The sequence below is a fragment of the Anoplopoma fimbria genome, chromosome 18, assembly GCF_027596085.1.
Source record: "Anoplopoma fimbria isolate UVic2021 breed Golden Eagle Sablefish chromosome 18, Afim_UVic_2022, whole genome shotgun sequence".
In the NCBI taxonomy this organism is placed as follows: Eukaryota; Metazoa; Chordata; class Actinopteri; order Perciformes; family Anoplopomatidae; genus Anoplopoma; species Anoplopoma fimbria.
The window spans coordinates 5,475,191-5,493,475 of record NC_072466.1 but is presented as its reverse complement, the minus strand read 5'-3'; the positions used below and the strand labels follow the sequence as shown (position 1 = coordinate 5,493,475).

The 18,285-nt window shown below is 42.1% G+C and overlaps 1 protein-coding gene across 1 annotated transcript in view; it reads left to right on the top strand.

The window, feature by feature from the left end:
* LOC129106749 (MAM domain-containing glycosylphosphatidylinositol anchor protein 2-like) overlaps nucleotides 1–18,285 on the top strand; it is a 163,741-nt gene that overhangs the window by 962 nt on the left and 144,494 nt on the right. The gene's annotated exons all lie outside the window — the stretch shown is intronic.

Below are 18,285 nucleotides of genomic sequence, written 5' to 3'. Positions count from 1 at the left end.
CCTGTCTGTGGTGACAGCAGCTCTCACCAAAGCAGAGGTTTCTGCAGGGGAGAATGTGAGGTCAAGTAGAGAGACGTTGGGGGCTGGTGGGTTTTCAGAGGGCCGTTGCCAGGCGATAAAAAAAGATCCTTGTCGCCGTCTTGGTCTGTCTGTGTGTGTGTGTGTGTGTGTGTGTGTGTGCAGAGATGATGAAGCAATGAAAGGTTACCCTGAGCATGACGGGAATAGTCATGCTGCTGCACCTGACCAATGATGCGCCGGGATTTTTATCTGTTCTTTCTCGCTCGAGACGGAGGAGGTGAATAAGATAATAAATCACAGCACGCGTCAGGGCGGCTGTTGCATGACTGCTCATACACGTGCACTCATATTCCTACGTTTCTCCTAACACCTGTTGCAGAGATATCTAAAAATAAAAACATGCCTAGCGTACGCTCAACGATGTTACCTAATCTTCTTCTTAAACTTCTAAGCACTCATTAGGTGGTGTAAGACATTTACGTGGGTGTTGTTTGTTTTGGAGTTAGCGAAATCCTCCACTTTAGCCCGAAGGCAAAACCTCATCAAACATTGATGTCTCAAGAAATCATTGCCTTTGCTGGATTCGATATCTGTATCTTCTAAATGGGTCTCTTATATATATAAATACAAACATACATTCAGTGGAGACGAGGCACGACGCCAACCATCAAAACTGATCACATGATCAGTCGGATCAAAGCTGCTGATTCTTGGCCTTAGCGAGATGTCCGTGCTACAGCGAGTGTGCGTGCAGATGAAGATGCAAGCTCATTAGAAAGGAATCGTATCCCATAATGCTCGACGTGGTGTTGCCATAGAGGTGTGTGTGTGTGTGTGTGTACCAGTGGGCTTAAGGCAGCAGCAGCAGCAGCAGAAGAAGAGACGGGGAGATGTAGCAGATGGAATGGTTTGAGCATTCATCTGTTCTTGTGTGTTTACTTCCATCTCTACAGTGTTTCACCTCTACTATGTTCTACTGCTGTATGTTTGGGTACCGTAAAAGAAAAAAGGGCTTATGTATATATATATATAGAGAGAGAGGCTTATAAATAGATCGATAGACGTTTATGTACTCCAACGCATTCCCCTAAATGGTTGAGGAGCAATTATATGCCTCATGTTTTAAAGTGCACTGCACATCTCCAGGGAGGTTGTCTGAAATGAAAATTCCTTGGCTCAAGGTTCAAAGGTCAACGTTTTATTATTGATAGTGGCCAAAACATTAGCATGCCTGTTGCGTAGCCTCCCATTGTATTCGCGGACGGGTTTTGACACATGAGGCAGCGGTGGGGTCAGTGAAAAGGCGGTATGGCGCACCACAGGTGAAAGGCAGTGGGTGTGTGATTGACTGAAATGATGGCCGTGTGAGGATAATACAAACTGGGAGAGAGAGAGAGAGAGTTCCACATCAGGTCTTTATAGGAGGGCTAGGCCTGAATTCTTTGCTCCGGTCATATCTTTGAAATCGAGGTATTGTAAGTGCTGGATATTCTTTTTTTTTCCACAGTCAAATCTATTTTGAATAATAGCTTTTTCTGGGTTTTTTTTACCAACTGATTCCATCTCTTTATTTTATTTTTTCCGTTGCATTCGAATCCTCAGCTATCACTTTCCTCCCCAGATTTTCCCAAAATTGACTCAAGAGCAGATGAATGGGACAGTTTTGCGTGAAAAAAAACAACTTTCAACGATTTATTTTTTATCCCCGAGCATCGTCGGACGTCATCGCGGCCGACTAAATGACGGAATCATGATGTAGTAATGAAGAAATCACATACTAGTGCGTTAAGTGGTGCTGCCGGAGTCATTAAAGAGGATTGATGAAGGCTAGTCATTCCTCCATGACTCCAGGCCACAGAGGGGGAAAAGGAGAGAGACACTACTAAAGTACATCTGCTTCACTCTTTATCTCCTCTCTTTCTTTTTTTTTTTTTTTTAACCTTCCTCCTTCCCTCTTTGCTCATCACTTTCACTACACACACACACACACACACAAACACCCTCCACCAGGAGTGTGCTCTATTATCTCAATCGCTGTGTTGCTCTTTGGAGCTCCAATAGGCCTGGAAATGGAAGTACCTACAAACCCTGCTAAATATTCTTAATTTGGCAATTATCTGTTATGTTTCTGACAACCAAACTGCCCTAAATACCAGTATAAAACAGCTACAACGGAGTATGACACTTATGATAGCATGGAAATGGTTTTTTTCCGCTGCGTACTTAAACTGGAGATGTACCGCCTTCAGTAGGTTCTCCCTGCATCAAAGTGAGTCGGCGACAACCTCCACGGGAGAAGCGCACATGTTCCTGATCTCGTTTTTGTGTTATGCCACTAAAGAGACAGAAAAAGTTCCTACTGCTCCCACTTCTCCCTCTCTGCCTCTCTCTCTCTCTCTATCTGTCTCTCGCTCCCACTCGTTTGCATTGAAGTCCAAGCAATTGCTGGGGTTTCTTTTCATGAGCCCCCGGTTCAGTCGCTTTGGCTTCTAAGCTATGCAAATGCATTCCGCCAGTGAAACTAAAGCCGTCTTTGTTGGTTCTCAGAGGCCTCCTCCACAGAGTCCTTCATCATTCCCTTTGGATCGGGACCCTCACATTTCCCACCGTAATGAGACCACGGATAACTCCATCTCTTCTCCTCCCTCACCTCCTCTGCCTGTCTCTCTCTCTCTCTCTCCATTCCCTCCCCCGGAGAGCAGTGGAGAGACGTCTACAGTACGTGTGCTTTTATCAGAGGCAAATGAGGATATACAGCTGGGTACGGTGCAGATGAAGTAATTCGTTGCAGAAGAGGAGAAGAAGGGTAGCTTCAGATAGCACCAACTTAATCATAGCGAATGTCAGTCCTCTTGGGACGGAGTCCTCCGAGACCGACACTGAATATACGCTGCAGAGACAATGTTTTAACTTGAAGTCTGAAAGCACTCCTGCTGTGCTCAGAACTCACTGGATAATCTTTCACAGTTTTACTTTAATGCTCTTAATACAATGGGATTAAGGTGAAACAGCTGTTTTTCACTGTGGTCAATATTTGGAAAACAGAACAACAGGTTTGCTCAAAGTTCAAATTTAAGGGTATTACACCTATTTAGTATATGCATTTTTAAAAAAAGTAATGGTGACATCTTGGCAACAGAGGCCAGGCTAAGATAAGATAAGATAATAAGATAAGATAATCCTTTATTAATCACGCAGCGGGGACATTTGCAGGATTACAGCAGCAGAGAGGATAGTGCAAATAAGAAACATAGTAAAAAAACACGATCAAAAAATATTATAAATAAGTAATAAAAGTAAAAAAAAAAACCACAATAACTAAGATATTATATAAACTGACAGAATAATTGTTGTATTGCACAGTGGATTTTGAGATTGCACAGATTTTGAGATTGTCATTTTTTTTCTACTGTGTGGTCCACTGGGAGCAGAGTTGGTTGTGCAGCCTGACAGCAGCAGGAAGGAAGGACCTGCGGTACCTCTCCTTCCTATCCTGATGTTTAGTCAACACTGGATCCTACATTACCCATAATGCAGCCAAAAGCATAATTTCATTTGACCCTTACTGCCTGTTAAACGCCCACATCTTTCAAACTCCATACTCATATCTCTGGTATTGATTTGCAGTCTCCAACTCCAACACTATGACATCATCAGGGTTATTCTTCTCAGACTTTAAAAAGCTCTTCCGAAGCAATCGAAGAAACTATAGCACTCGTTTCACAAGCTGAGTCATACTTCTTATTTGTGTAAAATTGGTGAAGCGCCCCTTTAAGATTGAGCTCTGTGACTTCCTGTTTAGCTGTGAAGAAGAGTTCATGTTGCCCAGGTTTGTGCGAGGTGTCTGTCTGTGTTCCTCTGGATGGATGCCACTGACAGTTTTGCCCTCCTTCTGCCCCCTTCAGCCACTGTGTAGCTGTGTCTAGTTTGGCAGTAGGCAAAATGGAAAATATAGCTGTAGGCTTTACGGTTGAAGGACGGATTTTAACAGCATTGTCAACTACTTGTGATGTCCTCTGCAAAGGGAAATAAGCAATTTCCTTCCTGTTTCCTTGTGCATAGTTCAAAGCAAAAGATAGAGTCGTGCAAAGCTGTGGAAATAAATGGAATATATTTATATATATATATACATATATTTTTTTGATGATTCGTGTTCCCAAAAGAAAACAGTAGAATGTAGCTTTGGCGTCTTTTCACACATCATGAACAGCTGTATAATGCTTTTCCTCCTTCTGCGGCGAGGATTTGGATGAGTTCAGGAACACAATTTACCTCTGGATCATTCAAGGCCAAATCCCCACGTTGGACCAAAGAAGCTTATTGTAACCTGGCTGGCTGCTTCAACTGTTAAGCCCACATCCCCAAACCCTGAGCTACTCGTCCCGCTCTGTACAGCGCCGCGGACAGAAAGCTGCTGCTAATGATCCCGTAGCCATTCATTCATTAAGTCCTGCTGCACGACTAGACCGCCCTTAATGCCCCCCTGTTTATGTAGAATCAAAAGCAATTCTGTACTCCAAATTAAGTCTAATAAGCGATATTTTCCCCCTCTGTCTTCTGACATTCTGATGAAGTGGCCATTCATCATCTGGGTCATTAAGAACGTGACTTAAATCTTAAATGTCAGCCTCGGTCCTGTTGATATTACCTTGTACAGCAGGAAGACTTTTTATCTGTCGTGTCTGTCATTTCATGTGATAGTGTTCATTCGCTCATGTTGCCAGACGCCTCGTCCAACCTGAATATATATTTAAGCTACAACATGTTGCTTTAAATGACCAGTGTGTAGCATTTGGTGGGATCTATTGGCAGTACATTTAAGAACATTTAATTGAGTGTAAAATGAGCTGTTAAACCTACATACGGAGCCGGTCCTCTTCACATAAGCCATTTCTACAGTAGCCCAGAACGGACAAACCTGCTTTGCAGACCGGAGAAGTTTCAATTATTTGATGTCTGCACTCTCCTGCTAGATTCTGCCAAATCCTAAACACTGTACCCTTTTAAAGCCCAACTGGCCAATACTGTTGTCGCAGTAGTAGTGTGACTCATGGCAGATGTAGATCATTGGGATAAGACTTCTATTGGCATTGCACTGTGCTTCCTTCCTATACGCCTCCATATTGCCATTTTCAGGAAAATAAGAGCTAAAGAACATTTTCATCATGTAGTCAGTACTAGCATCATGTTCTTCCTGAAGATGATGCTTGAAAGATGAAATGTCAGTAACAAGAGCGTCCTGTTGGCCTCTGGTTTTAGGCAATGCCACTTGTTCAGGTCCAGCCAGGGACCTTAGTAGCATTTCATCCCACACATCTCACCCTCTTTTGTCATTTCCTGTCTCCTCTATACTGCATTATTACATCCTAATGAATAAAAAACAACCAAGAAAATATGTCAAAAATGGCAGTAGCATAAGCTGTTCACAAAAGACTGTAATTCACAGCCACAACATTAGCATAATGGTATGTAGTCTGTACTCTACAGGTTCTGATTTACATCCACTGAGAGTTTATTCTGAATCTGGACTCTTGACCTGCATGAATCATATTTTTCAAATTAGTTTTAGTTTGTAGTTTGGAACTGACAAAAATATTTTTTTAAGAGTTAAAGAGGCAGTGCTGATGTTTAGTTTAACAAATAATAATGCATCATATTTTATAAAATCATGCATTATCTCAAAGCCTCCACCCATCATCCACCCACCCACACTGGTGTCTTCACCTATGTTCCCTAATTAGCACTCTTCCAAAGACAGAGCTCTGACTTTGACTGACACCTCCCTCACCCTACCGTTGATTCTGTTGTGTGGTTTAGGGCGGGGCAAGTTCCCCTGTTATGATCCCTATTAGTGCACAGAGTCGGGTGAGATGATGTAATTCCCAGCATAGCTCCACCCAAAGCACCTGGTGAGCGCTGATTAATCTGAGCAGCCTAATTGAAAACACCTGTACGAGTGTGCGGAGCCTTTGATTTGCAAACTAACTAGTAGCTACAGCTGTCAGATAATTGTAGTGGAGTAACAAGTGCAATATTTCCCTATTGTGAAATAGGAGCATGAAGCAGCATACAATGGAAACACTAAAGTAAAGTACAAGTACCTTGAATTAAAAGTACTTTTGTGTGGTTGACAGAAAAACAAAAACTAACCAGGAGAGAGAGAGAGAACTCCATAAAAGAGGTTAAAAAAAAAAGAATTGATAGGCCTGTTTGGGGAGATTATAAACATATCCACCTTTGCAGTAACTCCAATAGTTAAAGTTTCCGGGGTTAAAGTCTTCAGTCAAACAATTAGCATTGTAATGAAAACAATAGAATATAAAGCCGAGGCTTAAGTATTATCCCTTTTATCAGAGCCGGAGCTCTCCTTTTGTGTTTGTTTTACATTTTCTGCTCAATTTCTAACCATTAACCCACAGTTAAGTCAGACATTCATTTAAATCTCATCTTATATTCGCTATGCAGCCAAAAATTCACTTACTGGATGGTTTTTTGGGATGATACCGAACGCCGCATGACCCTCCATTTCTTCCAGTAGACATTCATGATTTAATTATGTCATTCCTAGTACATGCGGGAACATCTGGCCCACTTGTAAATACTGTATATGTCTGTATGTGATGCGATGGACAAGAGTGTGAGGCATGCTGATCAGAGCAGACCAAAATCCTTTCAGCCAGGGTTTTAATTTGTGCACAAAGAGAAGAAAGAGTCACATTTATGCCTTTAGAGGAGCTGAGAGAGACCGAGGCTTAAGTCCTTTTACCTGCTTTATAGCTGATTTAATGACATGCTAATTAATCTAAGACGTAACTGTGTGTTAAAATTCATTCTGCAAAGTGATTATTCATAAAGTGTTAAATCATGGCATGAACTTGATCATTTATTAATGTTAAGCTACTTTTATATAATCCATTAATACATGCATTAGATCTTGATGGGTCATGCATTAGTTTGTATACCTTCATAGAGTGCTACAGATTATTCTTAATGAGCAGCAGGATTAGCTGCTAAAACAGATCCTTTTTTTTAAGTGTCTGTGGTGTGTTTCCGTTTCTGGAGTTATAATTTCCATGATTGGCATCGCTTCAAATCACAGAGAATTATACATGCTAGCCAGCTTCAAAGTGACGCAAGTGATGAAAGGGGCTCGTTGAATATGAATGTCTCCTCCTGTCTTCCCGTACGCATTTCAGTCAATTGAATTGTCTTTGCTAAACCAAACTGGCAGGACCTGCATTTACACACATAACGTACAAATTACTCTGCGATCCCCGAAAAGGTGGCTGACGAGAGCAACAGGGTGTGGGAGAGGAGAGGATTGGTCCGTTTGGCAACCACAAGAGGCTAATGCTAACCTTCAACTATGTCACTTCAGCCCACACAGGCATCCTAAGTGCTGCTCCTGTGAAGTGATGTCTGTTGTCATGGTGACAGTATGTGAGCCTTGCATTGCACGTCCTCCGACTTCCCCGTTTCCTCCTCCCTCCCTCGCTCGCTCGCTCGCTCGCTCCTCCCTCTCATCTCTTCCTACCCTCTCGCTCAGTCTCTCCTTTCCCTCACATGCCAGGAAATCAATCGCTGAAACAAATGTGAAGTGATTGCAGAAACGAAAGCTCCTCGCAGCAGCCTTTACAATTGCGCACGAGAGCAGATGAGATTGCTGTGAAAGGGGGGGGGATGCATGTAGGAGGTTCGTGGGGTGGTGGGGGGGGGAGTGGAAGAGGGCTGAATGTGTCTCTTCACAAATCACCACCATTTCACTGAGATGAGGCAACTGCTAGGAATGGGTCCACTTATCTTGACGGAGAATAATGCTTAAGCCTCTCTGACAAGCAGGAACAGCGGCGAAGTAAGTGTGTCGACAACGACGCCCTCTCAGTAGTCCACGGCGACAAAAAACACAATGCTAAACAGGCAGCCAGCAGGGGAGCCGCGCATTCGCCCCTGGATGAGACTACCGTCACGTCAATATCTTCCACCTAGCCACCCACTCCAATGCTACTAAGAAAAAAGAAAAGAAATTGCTGTATTTTTTTTTTCTCCTCCCCATCTCTGAAATCTAGTCGTTCATCCCCCTGCTGGCAAAAGGAAAACTGAATGTCTTGAGTTGTGCAGTGGCTCTGCAGAGGCACTGTGAAATTTCAACACAGATGAACATGCAGTTTGTGTGTGTGTGTGTGTGTGTGTGTGTGTGTGTGTGTGTGTGTGTGTGTGTGTGTGTGTGTGTGTGTGTGTGTGTGTGTGTGGGTTTGGAAGCATGATGACTCCATTTCTGTGTGCGTGCGTGTGTGTGTTTTTTATCTATCTAGGGCAATTCTTTGCTGAGATATTAATTTAGCAATGTGCATTCACACACCAGCCCTGCAGAACGAGACGCATCGTGCTGAACGTGCCTCAAAGTGCCTTTTTCGAACCATGTGATGCAGTCATTACGTGCACTTTTACACTTACTAGACCCTCTTACCCTTTATAAGAGGATATCTTGCTGTCTGCTGAGCCCTTTTTTCCCCCTATTATTTGGCTTTCCTTGTATCCCTCAATAGTCTTCTCAAAACCTTATTCTTCTAACGGAAATTCACATTGTACTAGCTAATCTCTTTAGCGTCATGCTCTCTTCATCTCTCCGCCAGACACAGTATATCCCAGAGGCGGCTGCACCCATGGGGATAACCTCAAGCAGTGTACTGTCAGTTAATGGCTTCCTATGGCAAAGCAAGCAGAGCTATCTGGAGTAGGTGAAGCACTTCTCCGCGGAGAGTTCAGTGAGTGGAGACAGAAATCTCAGGGCGAGTTTTAATGCAGATGTTGGTGTTTTTTTTCGGCCAGTTCGGATTGTCTGCCGTCTCCCTTGTTGTCTTTATTCAGGCTGCTGCAGCAAAAGCTCTGCAGTTCATAGTACCTGGAGTTATATTTGTGTATAGGAAGTAGCCACAATACACTGAAGTCCAGAATCTGGGAACAAGTGGTTCAGCAGTGTTTCCTGGGTTTCCTCAAGGGTGCATCGCCTCAGAAATTCAAGCTTTGGCCTTCAGTTATTAGCAGTCTGATCTGACCCATGACCCAGTCCATATGTGTCGGCACAGCTTAAGGTTTTTCTTCCTTTTGGAAGGTCTTCTCCCTCGCCACAAACAGCGGAAGACTCAACCCACGCTTTTCGCCTTCAATGAAATCCTCAGTTGACTCGGTATCACTCTCCCCTGGCTTCAACAAAGGCTGGCGTCCACTCTTCATGGCACTGATTTCTTTTTCGCTTAGAGCCAGTCACTTTTTTATTTTATTTTCATTCAGACGTTTTTAATTTAAAAGACAAATCAAATGATTACAATGAGAAACGTAACATGAGCCTCCCCATATTAATTATTTTACATATTAAAACAATTGAAATAACTGATGAATTCAAAAATTGCTGTTGCATAAGCAAATTGTATTATATGCCGCATTGATCTGATAGGACACTTTTCCGGAATTCATTTTTCCGTTTATCATATCTTGTCTCATCTGTGTGATGCAGCGAGTAAATACATGAGTTAAATCCATTTATGTAAGAACAAGAAAGGTGTGATGATTATATATTTATGTGTAACGGTGATATTCAGTGATCAGTCAACGATTGAACACTTTGTTTATGTTCCCGGACGTGAAGTACCCAAAAACTCACGGGCATATACATGTGCAGACGGAGTGAAGCACACTTGGCGGTCTGTTTTACCCGTCTTTCATGTCACTTGGATGTATTTCATCTGAAGATGAGTGAAGCCTGAAGCAGGCCTCCTGAAATGCCACGTTCACAGCTCCAGATGACCTCCTATCCGATTTTATTTTCTCAGTATTTCTGCATCTCTGCATTTCCCCTCCCATTTTTTTCCCATGTGCCCTTAATTTGCCTTTTTCCTTACACGCAATATTATTACTCCTTCGTTTCTGGGTGTGAACCAAAATGCCTCTAAGAGTAATCTCTGAGCAGTTAAGGCATCTTAATAATAAGGAATGGGCTGGTTTGGCCTTCCCGGTGACCCTCCGTTGGCAGGAATACCTTTTAAAAAGGTTGCTAAAATATATGTTGAAGCAGAGCTTATATATAGGACCTCTCTAGGGTTGTGATCAAAGATCTCTGTGCTAAACAGGAAAGATTTCCTGGACGTCCAGACTGGCCATTCTATCATCCAAGCTCAATTAGGGGAAAGGTTGATTGTGTGAAACTGCAGACCAATAATCGATCTGTAGCTGATTGTTTGGGGACTGTTGTGCCAATCCATGGTAGCACCAGTATTTATTCACTGTATACATAAATATAGCGCCTATATGTTAGGGTTCAAATGTGAAAGGAAAAAGAAGAAAATGATCTATAGCTTGCCAAATAACTTTGAACAAAGTGACTAAAACATTACCGGAGACCACGTTCCTTAAGATGAGAAGTTTAGGCAAAAGTTTTCATCAAAAATGAATTATAACACCCACCTTTAGGATTTGAATTTGTCATATTGTGGGTGTATTTACCAAACGTGGAGTCATTTCCTGAAGTGACACATGTGATTTACAAATATGCAGCTATCAGAATTTTGTGTGTTTCAATAAAAGAGAAGTGGTGCTCTGGGCCATTTCACCGCGTTATTAAAAGAAATGACAAATCTCGTATAATTAAAAATGTATCACAAAATCGATTTCCTAGTAAAGTCTGGTGAAGTATGATTTCCCATTGGCCTTCGGGCCCCCCCCCCCCCCCCGCTTTAAGGAGAGAGGAAAATATTAAAGTTATTAACCTGTTTTGGTAGAAGTAAAACATAAATAAAATAAATGAATGCATTAATTCCAGGATGTTGTGTTTTTAAATGAGTTTGGGTCGCTGTGTGTCTACGTGTTCGGCGTGCTGATGTGGGACCATGTAGTTATTAAAGTTTGTTGGTGGGGATATTAAACAGCTAGAACTCCCAGCGTTTGCCACAGAACGGAAGACTTCAAAACAGCTTTGAAATGCACCAATACACCTCAACATATTAGTGGATCCTCAGGTTCTCCAGGCTCATCAGAAGAGCCCATGCAAATCCACTAATAGCCTCGCTGAATGCACTCATAACCCTCTCCAGAGAGGTGGAACCTGGGTGGTGTTTCCATATTGCTATCCATATTTATATCATAAGCCACATATCAACACATGCTGATAATATTCATGAATTCCGTAGCAGCCGATCCAGCAGAAGCAGAGTGGTGACATTCGGCCGGGCCTCCTCTGCGGTGAGAGCCTCCTGCAGTGGGTGTCTTACATGTCGTGTGTCTGTGTGTGTGTGTGTGTGTGTGTGTGTGTGTGTGTGTGTGTGTGTGTGCGTGGATGCTAACGTGCGCGACTGTGTGTATCTGTCTGTTTGTGTGCGCATTCCCCCCGTGGATTTCTGTGATGCTACCGTGGTAATTGGATGTGTGGCGCCCACCAAAAATCCCCCTTTAGCCCTGGGCAAGCGCTCTTTCAATCCCAGCATGCCTCTGTGGAAAGCACAACCCAAAGTAAGGCTTATTCTTTCAACTGGCAAACATCAAATGGTTCCCTGTTCTCTCCATAACAGCCTCCGTCTCTCTCTCTCTCTCTCTCTCTCTCTCTCTCTGCTCCGCTGTAGCATCAGAGGAAAGCCCATTAACATGTAATGACATGACCGTACACATGCGTGGCAGTCGCAAAAAGGAAACAAAAAACCGCCCAGCTGCTCACCGCAGTTTGTCCTCGTTAATAACTGTTGATTTTTGCAGGGATAATTATTTTTGGGAGAATCGGGGAACTGATTGTTCTCTAGTGGAGATGATGCAGCTCTGGGGCAGGTACTCAAAAGTATCAAGAGTGTTAAATTACCCCTGATGGGTGGAGATGTACCTAAAGCCTGGCACAGTGTCGAGGTTTACGCAGTCTGAATTTAATTAACGATGGCTTGGCTGTTTTGGGGGAATCACGAACAGCTACGGAGAACGTTCATCAGGGGGAAAAAATTGGCCGCAAGCAGACACGACAACATTAGCATGTACATAACTAGTGGAATCAGCGGTGAACTGATTTGTATAGTGTCACATTATCATACTTAATATCCATTTGGCTCTGAGCTGTTTGTGATTGTGGACAGTGGTGAAAGGCTTGTGAAGCCCTCATAGCTGCTATATTCTACTGCTGCCTCTGCATTTATTTTCATTATCTATCATCAGTATTGATTGTTAAGTCTGTATAGGTCTTGATAATCTGGTAATGAGGTAAAATGGCAGTACAATTTCCCAGGGCCATGTCAGATGTCTTCAAATTGCTTGTTTTGTCTATTGAACCGTCCCAAATTTCAAAGTATTCAATTTCAACGTTTCAAATTAATCTCAAAAATGTGTGACAAATGCTTGTTTTGTCCCACCATCAACCCTTGACCCTAGTTATTCTGCCTTCCTAATAGTTCAAACTTCAAAGACATTCAAGTAACATCAATATATAGTTATATAAAGTAGGAAAAAGCATCAAATTCTCAGATTTGAGCAGCTGGAATCAGCAATTGAAATGTTAACTTGATAAAGAACTTAACAGATTGTTCAAGTTGTTGTTGATTCAATTTGAATCGGGCAATATTAGTAATTAATAAGTCTGTCTGTCAGCCACCTTGATTTAGACTAAACTACCAAAGCAATATTTGATGGGTTGCCATGACATTTGTTAATCCTCAGACTCTTCCTCAGGTCAAAATATCCATCCGTCCATTACTTTAGTTTATGACAGAATACCTGCAAACGGATGACATTCCCGTTAGCCTCAGCTGTACTTTAACCTTTGTACGAATTAACAAATGCTAATGTGCTAACATGCTTCACTAACATGGTAAACATCATACCGGATTAGCATCAATATGTTTGCCTTCTCAGCATGTTAGTAAGTCGTAGAGTCTCACAAAACCACTAGCCTGATTGTAGGCTCTTAGTCTTGTTAAATAACTTAAACGATGAATCAATTACCAAAATAGTTTTTTTCATTTCTCATTTAGCATTACAATAATCTTCTTCTGCTTAAATTGTCATTTATTCCCTGAAAAGCTCTATAGCTGCTTTTAAGTCACACACACACACACACACACACACACACACACACACACACACACACACACACACACACACACACACACACACACACACGTCCTTTCTCTTCTTCGCAGCAGTTGCTACCGTTAATCCCCAGTGCAATGCAGAAGTAATGTATGACATCTGCAGGGCTAGTTTTTACATTTTTTATTTAACGAGAAGCCTCATTAATAATGCATGACAAAGAGAGGGTCAGAATAAGGTTTCTCACTTAAGAGGATGCCTTGTTTAGGAAATTTGATCTTAACCACTGGGTGAGTATTAAGCCTTCACAGTGATAAACCTCCCAGCATGCAGTCTGAGTACGAGCACAGACACACGGACCGCGTCTTGTTGAAACTATCATGATCTCTTCAGCTGCCAGTGTCTGACATGTGTATGTGTCAATGTTCGTGCATCCGTCTGTGTGTGGTTGGATCTGTGTGGCTGCAGGCATTTGTATGCGTTAGACGCCCCCGGCTCTCTCGTTCCAGTGGTCTTACCTCCTGCTGAATCACACACTGCAACGGGCAGAAAAGAGAGGGAGGAGGAGGAGGAGGAGGAGGAAGAAGACTTTCCTTTTCCTTCCCTTTTTACTGTTTTATCTCCCTTTTGATTTCCCTCACTGGATATTTTCCGTGACCTTGTTTTTTTAAGTTGCGTAATACGCTGCTGGAGGTTTGGGCGGAGGGCAAAAAAGGGGGTGCGGAGGCAACGTGGGTGGAGGCAGGACACTGATCTAAAACTGTGATGACAGCTCAGGCTCTCTCCCTCTCACCTCCTCCACGCTCTCGAGGCGAGGTGAGAGTGTGGCGACAGAAAAAGAAACCTTAAAGACGCGGGGGGGGATTTCGTCATCACCACAAACCTGGTTTACGGGGATGTGAGTGAAGAAACGAGCGCTCTCTGAACCGTGCAGTTCATTCACACGGAGATAGAAAAAACGGGTCACACTCGCGTGGGTTTCCTTTCTGTTCCTGTATGTTTTACTCCCCTGCTTTCTCTCTCTCTCACACATGCAGGGAGTACAAGAGGGAGAGGGCCTCTGACTCATTCATTTGGCCATTAAGTGGCTTGTTGTACACGTTATGAGGTTATTTTTTTGTGCTGCAGCGGAAGTGGGAGGCAGCCATGATGATCACGTTATTAAAACGCCGAAAGGTGAACAGCAGTTGGAGTTACTCACTGGCCTGTCTGATGACATAATATGCTAAGACTCATTAACTTATGGCATAAAAAAAAATTGCCTGGTCATACATAGATCTGCTGCAATAGAGAGCGCTGTTGGAGATGTTTGTGCTTTTTGGAAGAGGCTTGATATTTGAAGCTTTATGGAAGCAATAACAATAAAACCCTGCGTCATATATACAATTTCGTAACACTTATTATGCATATTAGTAGAATACTGGTTCTTTATTAGTCATTATAAAGCACTTATTATTGCTATACTCTGCATGAACAAATCCTTCAACTACAAGGCCATTTACTAAAAGGTTTCCACTCAATAGTCTCTGAATATTACTGCTTATTGATAGGAAGTAAAGAAGTTGTTGTACATGAATTATGATCCACAGCCTGTTCATTTATACAACTATCACTGGTAAAACCCCACCATATATACGCTTACTTCTCAATAGCTCCAACAGCAACCGCACATTTATTTTGTTAGCTTTGTCTGATATTGTTTTGTTGCACTAGCTGTTTTTTGCAAGACATGTTTTTAATGTCTTGTATCGATTTCTCTTCTGTCACTGCCACTTGGCCAGGTCTTCATTGTTAATGAGAATTGGTTCTCAATTGACTTATCTGGTTAAATAGAAGATCAAAATCTATAAAAAAAATAACATGCTTTGTTTAGTAAGGGCCTTATATGAAAGGAATAGAATATTAATTCTCCATTAATAACATTTAAGACATAAAGTATTTTCCTATTTAAAACTACAAGTGGTAATAGTGTTCAAATAAGTCTAAGTTAAGCATTTCTAACTCAGAGTATGTTCCCAATTCTAAAGTGGTCTTACTAATTCACTAGTAGTTTGACACTTATTAACCCACACAGGTTCCCCTTACTAAATTTGATGCATCATTTATATTCCCATTCAAGAACAAAATCAGCACGATTTAGAAGCCTTGAATAAACTTAAAAAGATCCGTTAATAAAGAAGCTATTTGTACGTGTGCTGTCTTTGTTCTTCCTCCACTGAATTGGAATAAGACCTGCACATCCTAATGGACCTCCATCACTTAAGTAAAAAACACCAAATGCTGTAAGAAAAGATAAAGAAGCAAATGAATGGACCGTTTTCTCAACATGAAAAAGTAAGCAGCTGTTAGTAATCACTGGTATTCAGAAGTACAAAAAGGCTATGGTTTCACATGTTGCACTGCAAAGCTTTTAAAACTAATTTAAGTCAAACCAACACCCGATTAGATCAATAGATCAAGCTCTTGTATTAATAAGTGTTCTTCACTGGATCTGAATGGATTCAGCACACATTTGCAACGCTTCGCCATGTTGTATGTTATATTTCAAGTTGTTTTTTTTCTGGATGAACACTCTCTAGATGGACTTCATAGGTTAGGCTGACATCACCCTATTGATAACACCAGTATGTCATCATGTGTGCTAATATGTGGCTGCTCTGGGATGTGCATGTTTTATTGGCACACAGGGAATATGTTGTTGAATCTATTTACATAATGGAAGGTTTTTTATAGCGGGTTTCATTGGAGGAAACTCCCCTGGAACAGAGGTTAACTGGTTCTCTGGCTCCACCACATCATGTAGGACAATAAAACAGGCGGACATTTAAGGTTATTACATATCAACTTTGATTTTACATCCAATCATTGGATCGCGTGGCGTTGTGTATTAAAAGTGATGCATTGTTGTTGAGTTTTTACCGTGCTATGCTGCGCAGTCACTGAGTAATAAGATTCAGCTCTAGCCCTGACGATGCTCGCCATGGCGTCCAATAAACAAGGTCCTGGATCCAACAATGCTCTCCTCATTTGTTGGTTTCACCGCAGGGTGCCGGCTCTTTAAAGAGAATGAAATCTTTCTGTGAGATAAAGGGCACATGGAGCTCACTCAAGAGTACCCTGCCTTGTTCTTCTGCTTGTTTGCAGGCTTACGGTGCAAAAATAGGGACAGAAGGGAAAAGAGCACCACAGGATGGTAATATTTAATGAGGGGGATGCACATGATTCTCAGCAGTGGATATATTACCCAGAAGGGTAAAAAAGTCAATTTCCTCAACAACAAAGCTCCTTTGGTAACATGATATGACCGCTCAATTTACATACGTACAGAGAAGAAAGGAGATTCTCCATCAGCTCGTTGTTTATCTTCCTCAGAGGCGCTCTGAATCTGGGGCTTATTTCCCCCTCCTGGTTGGCTTTACTGCCCTCTATCATTTCCTGTTTCTTCATTTTTATTTTTATTTTTATCATCCTAAAGCCAAAGTGCACAATGTAAGCGATGGCTCCTTTGACTGGGATTCTGATGGAAAGTATTAGTAAGCTAGGAGAGGAGTGGAGGGCTCGGGAGGGAGAAGATTAAATTATCTCCTTTTTGAAGGTGTGCTGGTGCTTTCATGAGACAGAGGCCATTATTAATATGCAGTGACACATGCATACATCTAAAATGATCCTGGCCGCTTCGTCATGGATCATAAAATTCCCCAAGGTGCCTTTCGCTCATCGCATACTGAGTGACGCAACCGCGTCTGGTATGAATCATGGCAGGATATCTGGAAACATGGGCAGGAGCGACAGACAAGAGGGAAAATGGCTCTTATGTTTTATTAGATTGCCCCGGACAAAATCATATTAGTTTTGATCAGTTTGACTCAGAGGCAGGTCGCCATGGCGCTCTGTCCACGGGTGACAGGAGGGCCAGAGAACAGATTGTGGGGGTTTGCATGGCTACCAAAAGGTTAAATGGGTCATGTAAGCTCCTGTCAGTCTGGAGCAACGGTGATTTCATCGTTTTGATTTGTGACTGGCACTTACAGTTGAACTTTTGTCTCAAACACTGTGTGCCGAAATGAACTTTATACTGTATATTTGGACAGATATAAAAAGGCATAGCATGCTGTTCTCTAGTTATTCTAATGAGCTAAAGGTAGCCAGGTTCAAACAGCTCTATGTGATAATTTGCCTGTCACAGCCTGACAGCCGGATAATACCTGCCTGGGATCTCGACTCTCGTCCTCCTGATGGCTCCATAGAAGCTTTACAATGCAATACTCACTTTATTCTTCTGATGTTTAACTTCATTGAACACGCTACGCCCACATCATGCTAATTATATTAAGGGATGGAGGCGTCAACAACGCCAGGGCGGAGGTTACGCATATCCAAACGAGCAAACGGTCATCGACTGGAAAATTCTCCCCTTTTATTCCTTTACACTACCTCCCCCTGGTAGAAGGCTCAAATTAGCTGTCATCCATGATTGATTTTCACATTTCTGGGATGCCTACTTTTGACTAAGCACTGACTATTAGAGAAGCTCTGTCACACGCCTGTGGCACGGAGCGGGCCGTTAAGTACGGAGCAGGAAACAGTTTTGCTTGGGCATGTACATGCAAATAGGAACACATTCCGTTACATGCATGGCAATAAACTGTAATGCATAAGGTAATAAAAGCCTTTATGATATGCAAAACTAAGCTGACTGCAGAATTCTCCGGCTGGAAATGCCGTTAAGACGGTATCTTTGAATGGTTCACAGCTGTGTTTGAGATGTCTTTACATGGATTCCTTTTATGTGTGTATGGCGCCGCATGTTACTGTATCATATGCAATCTGCTGACAACATCATTAGAAGCCTCTCATTGTGTAGCAATGTTACATTTCCTTTGGTTTAGTGTTAGTTTATTTAGAGCAGATTAAATAGGCACTACCAGTGCATTTAACTTCATTCAGAATCTAATTTATAGAGTCTAGTTTCACTTCAGTTTCACAATAATTTTAGCTCCATAGTGAAGCTTTTATGAGTCATTCTGGTCTTTCAGTTCTAAAAAACATTTATATGCATGTTGCATTGTTGGCCACATGCCTAATTGGTGAATCAGAGGTTTTGCCTTGCGGGGAAAGACTTGACTTTTGGGTTAGTAACAGTTTTTTTTTTTTTTAATTATTGTACCGGTTTGCCTGTAAACTGGTGGGCAAGCCCTGGCCACTTGT